Source organism: Girardinichthys multiradiatus, chromosome 15, assembly GCF_021462225.1.
Source record: "Girardinichthys multiradiatus isolate DD_20200921_A chromosome 15, DD_fGirMul_XY1, whole genome shotgun sequence".
Classification (NCBI taxonomy): Eukaryota; Metazoa; Chordata; class Actinopteri; order Cyprinodontiformes; family Goodeidae; genus Girardinichthys; species Girardinichthys multiradiatus.
Window position 1 is genome coordinate 37,197,504 of NC_061808.1, and position 5,049 is coordinate 37,202,552.

Sequence of the window (5,049 nt, forward strand, 5' to 3'; positions counted from 1 at the left end):
ATCTTTCCATCTGGAACAAAAATTCTTTGAAAACCTTTTCCACTTGACTTTCTGTGTTCACTGTTGGGACAGCCAATGGATGGAACAACCACTGAACTACACACTGACAGAGCAAAAGACTGGTTAAAACTCTAAATCCTAGAATGCACAGTTTTAATCCTCCTGCACAGCTTCCAGGAAGGAGTTGTCACAGCTGGAATCCCTGTGATGTCAATGATCTTAAACTCTGTCACGTAGCAGATCTTGCTTGGGCCAGGTCGGCCCATTAACTGGGCACATCGGAGATACATTAAAGCCTGGAACTTGCTGGTCAAGTAAAAGACTGCATCTTGGATCAAAGGTAAAATATAGTCTGCTGTTTGTGTTCCTTGTGACTGTATCCCGGTGAAAAATATGGCTTAAGTAAGACCTTCAATTGTGTTTTTCAATCTCTTCTCAACAACCTGCATAGCATGTTATCCGCTACTAAAAGCTAAAGCTCTAATGCTAAGATGGTAGCAACCATTAGTTCAGTTGTGTTTAAAACATGGTTCATTCAGTATTCATTTTGTGTCATGATTTCTAATTTATTAAATAATACTTTTAATATTTTATATTATTATTTTAAAATAACATTCTATTATCCCTTCTGATTAGCATTGTAAACTGGTTGTTTGAACACATACAAACTGTTGTTCTGAATCAGTTCTTAAGCTAATTTGGCCTCATTACAAATTCCTCCAAACAACCCTCAGTTCTGAAACAAATATATTAGGCTTAAACTGTAAAATCATTGCATTATTTTATTGGTTAGTGGTTTCTCCTTTATTCTTTTGTTTTCTTTGTAGTTTATTAGTTTTCTTTCAACTAGTAGCCTAGTACAAGAGTTTGTTGAAGTACTATGTTAATCAATTCTTGTACTTGGAGAAGTTGTTTGATTTATTTTGTATATGTGTGAAGGGCTCAATGTGCACTGTTTAATCAGGTGCTGTTCCCGACTTGGGGATTTTGACCTACATTACTAACTTTGTCAATAATTGCCTTTGTGATACAATATGGAAAAAGTTTACGGTGTAAAAATGTCGTGGTCTGGGTGTTTCTACGTGTTGCTGTTCTTTTTTTCCTGCTGCTTACTGTGCTTGCCCATGGATGGCACTGGGGTCCACGGTTGAGAGGCGACAGGTGTATCTTATCTGAACCTCAACATCTGGGGATATTTAAGCAGGGAGCTGCCAGTACTTCTTCGCTCAAGTGTTAGCCATTTGTGGTACACCTCAAGCCCACATACTATGTTAATGCAACAGTTTTCTAAAGATTAAGCCTTTTGATTAATTTCTGGTATTCTCCGTCCCAGGTCAACGGATTCCTCTGGATCTATCAAGATACCCAGCTTCCAGACCACAGAGCTCATGACCTCTGGCTACAGAATGAGACCCAGTCAACGTACCAAGAATCTACGCCACAGTTATCTTCTCGGACCCACTTCTAGCTGGCAGCTACCTGGCTCCGCTTTCTATGCGCCTCCTCGCAGACGAACCCTGTCCACCCTCCGCTGTGCCTCACCTAGTGCCCAGTTGCAACTTTGGATTATTCCCAACCACAGTCAAGGACTTACCTTCCAAAACATCTCCGCAGCACTTTCCAGGCCCCGCATCCCTCTCCTCCTGACAGACGTCTTCCACTATTTAGTAAGACACTGACTTACATTTGAAAAACCTACCGCAGCCTTATTTCGTCACTCACTTGTTCCTTTTCCCTCCTACAGTTATTATCACTAAATTCTTCTCTTCACTTATTTTGTCCCCCTGTAAATAAACCTTTAAAAGAAACTCAGCTGTTCTCCAGAGTGTACTTTCTGCAAGTGGGTCAAGTCCGTTCGCCGAACAATGACAAAAAATACTTTTGCAAGGCACAATATGTAAACAGATTGGTGCAACGGGAAGTCAGTGACCACAGATTCCAGTTGCCAGAGGCCTCAGTTCCTGCCCAGCAGTAACATCAGCCTACAGTCCTTGCTGATATCACAGTCATGGGAGCATATGTAGACTCAGTAATTTACGGGGGGGTTATCAAATCAGCCCAGATATCACACACAGGGGCATGCATGCAGTGACAATACCCGGTATCAAATGAGAAGTTTGAAAAAGGGGTTGAGCTATAGTAATCAGATGACACTTCACCAGCTTAATCAGCATTGCTTGTCTGATGAGGAAGAACACTCATAGTTGTTGTGGGCAGGAGGTATCATTAATCATACTCTGAAAATATACCACTTTAACAATACTTGAGATTAGGACCCTCTTTTCTGCTTCAGTTTATGTGGGGCAAAGCTTGGAAAAAAGCTCTGGAAGAAGACGGAGGAAGAGGAAGACATTAATTCTCCTTTCCCAATCAAATTAATGAGTTCTGACCAGCTTTAGTATCTTAAGATTTATTGTTAATGTTTTACTTGCAATGTTTTCACTCACAGATTATTTGGACCATCAAATTTTCCCTTTTCTTTAAATAACTTGCAACATGAAGTGCTGCATAATAAGACCAAACCTGTGATTATGACTCAATGGTTTTTCACATAAATTAGACTTTTAATGGAAATTCAGTATTTTACAGTATTGTGATGTTCTCTCATGACAATTCAGTAGGAGACGTTTTGCTATGTTAAATGTGTACATGCATATTTTTTTCTACAGTATACCCAAAGCTATAAAGGTAGCCATTAGAATTTCCCAACTGTGGTATATTTTCTCGTGTCTGTTTTGTAATCATTTCAGAAAGAACACTGGAAATGACATCTGGCTCTGTGCACCATAAACAAACAAGTTATTATTTACATGCAGGCCTGTTGTGATTCCTGAAATGAAGAAAGGAAGTCAGTTTGTGTTTAACGCGATTTTGGAATCAATAACAGCTATGATTTACTCGTGGAAGTTGACTTGTTGGGGCTTAAATTAAGTTCGCTCTGATACCATTGTGGAGATCAGGCACACATGGGATCACAAATGAGTAATGAGTGAAAATACATGACACCTCTATTACATCTTAACCTCAGAGTCTGATGTGTCATCCAGCATATTTGTATGTCACAATGTAACTTGTTTACATTATAAAGCAAAAACCATGAGTGTCCTTTTCTATGTTTGAATTGTTTTCAATGAGGACTGGGTATAATAGTAATCATGGGCCCAACTGAGGCCCAAAGGGCCCTGGACAAACTAGAGCTCTCTACTGTTGTCTTTTGGCAGCTAGCATGGACAGCACAGGGGACTAGCAAATAATGATCCAATAAAATTTGAGAACATACACTTTTTCAGCAACAGTGTTCACTTTAAAGGCTAAAGGGCAGATCCATGGAGTGAATTTATTTCTGCAATTCAACTCTGTCCAATTAGATTTTTAGTAAAGCAAACTACTTGAAAATCGTAAATTGTATGATGGAAGTAGTAACAGAGTTGTACAACTATATCATACTGTCTTTGTAGTTGTGTAAAAGAGTTTGTCTTCTAAGTACTTAAACATCTTTTTTCTGAGTATCTCTTGTTGGGCTGGAGTCATTCAGGGCGCTCCTTTTTTTTTCTTTATGTAGACCTTTGCTTACTCTATTTAGACCAAATATTGTCTTTGGCATGCTGGTGCAAAATTTGAGACACCACTGACCTTGACACCAGCAATGATTATTTCCTCCTGGCTACATATAACTATAACCCACATTTGTCAGGGAAGAGTTATTTCATATTCATGGCACACAGCAATTCTGAGCACATAAATAAGGCATTCCTGCAAAACAAAGCAATAAAAACTGACTTCCAATTTGGCTAAAGGTCACCTTGTCTCTGAAGTATTCACTTCATTTGTGTTTAGTTTTCATGCTTAGAACCTCCTAGAACAAGCAATATTCTTTACATAAAACACACAAAACCAATCCAGACACCTACAGTTGAATTTAGTTGATTCATTTAAAAAGCATATACTGAGATCCTTTTAGTTTGGCTTAGTGAAAGTTGAGCAGATGCTAACATTACTGTAGCTGGTACCTAAAAATAAGCCAGTTGCGGGAATCTCACTTTAGTGAACACATATCCGTTGCATCTTTTCTGTCACTCTTTCCCCGTTTCTTTTTTCTAGAGTATCAAAAAGATTTAAAATGCATGGAGCCTCCTCCATCGCTCTTATAACAGGAGGTATGAACATGATCCTTAGGCAAGGTTTGGACTGTGGTTTTGTGATTATTTTGTGGTTATGTGTGATTCTTGTTTTTAATGTGTTGTTTGCAATTCTTTTTAAGTATTAGTTCCTGTTTTTTTCTGGCAGTCTGTGCACTGTGTGCTGCCTGTTCTGCTTTTCTCTCCCATTTCTGAGTTTCTTTGTCATATTTTACATTGGTAGTTTTACTCATTTTCGTGTTAGGTTGTTTCTTATTTGGGCATGTACACTTTAATGGTTTTGTCGGGGTCTGGGAGTTTTTGTTTGTTTCGTTTAGCCTGCTGTTTACTTTCCTTAGTCCATAGATGGTGTTGGTGTTCATGGGTGCAGAGGTGACAGGCATTCCACATCTGCTGATTGCTTCTGGAAGTATTTAAGCAGGAGGCTGCCAGCACTTCACTGCCTGAATGATAGCCAACAGTGGTAACAGACTCTCACCAAACCTTGGCTTTGTGAATAAGATTTCTGTATCCTCCTCCTCCTCAGGTTGCTTTCAAGCCCTAGCTCTGTTTCCGGTACGATTGCTGACTTCTGGATTAAGTGTGTTTGTTTCCTGACTCCTGGGTTGAGAACCTTGTGGATCAACATTATGGAGAACCCTGAGCATCCTCTTCATGAGACTGTCCTACAACAACAGAGTGTCTTCAGTCAGAGGCTTCTTCAGATGTAAGACAGAGCGCTACAGGAGATCCTTCCTGCCCACGACAATCAGCATGTAAAACGGCTCTTTGAAGAAACCTACATAATGAGTTACAGCTACATTTAATTTCCCTTTTGGGATTAATAAAGTCGTTTTGAAATGAATTGAATTTCATCATGGAGTTCTTTCAGCACTGTACTTTTATGTTTTGCCGCAAGGACCAACTGTTT

General features: G+C 39.3%; 1 long non-coding RNA gene across 1 annotated transcript; it reads left to right on the forward strand.

The window, feature by feature from the left end:
- Positions 1-272: 272 nt before the first annotated feature.
- On the forward strand, positions 273-4,781 carry LOC124882540. Its single transcript, XR_007041930.1, has 3 exons — positions 273-340; positions 1,334-1,667; positions 4,666-4,781. It is a non-coding gene; the product is annotated as an uncharacterized LOC124882540 (long non-coding RNA).
- The last annotated feature ends 268 nt before the right edge of the window (positions 4,782-5,049 follow it).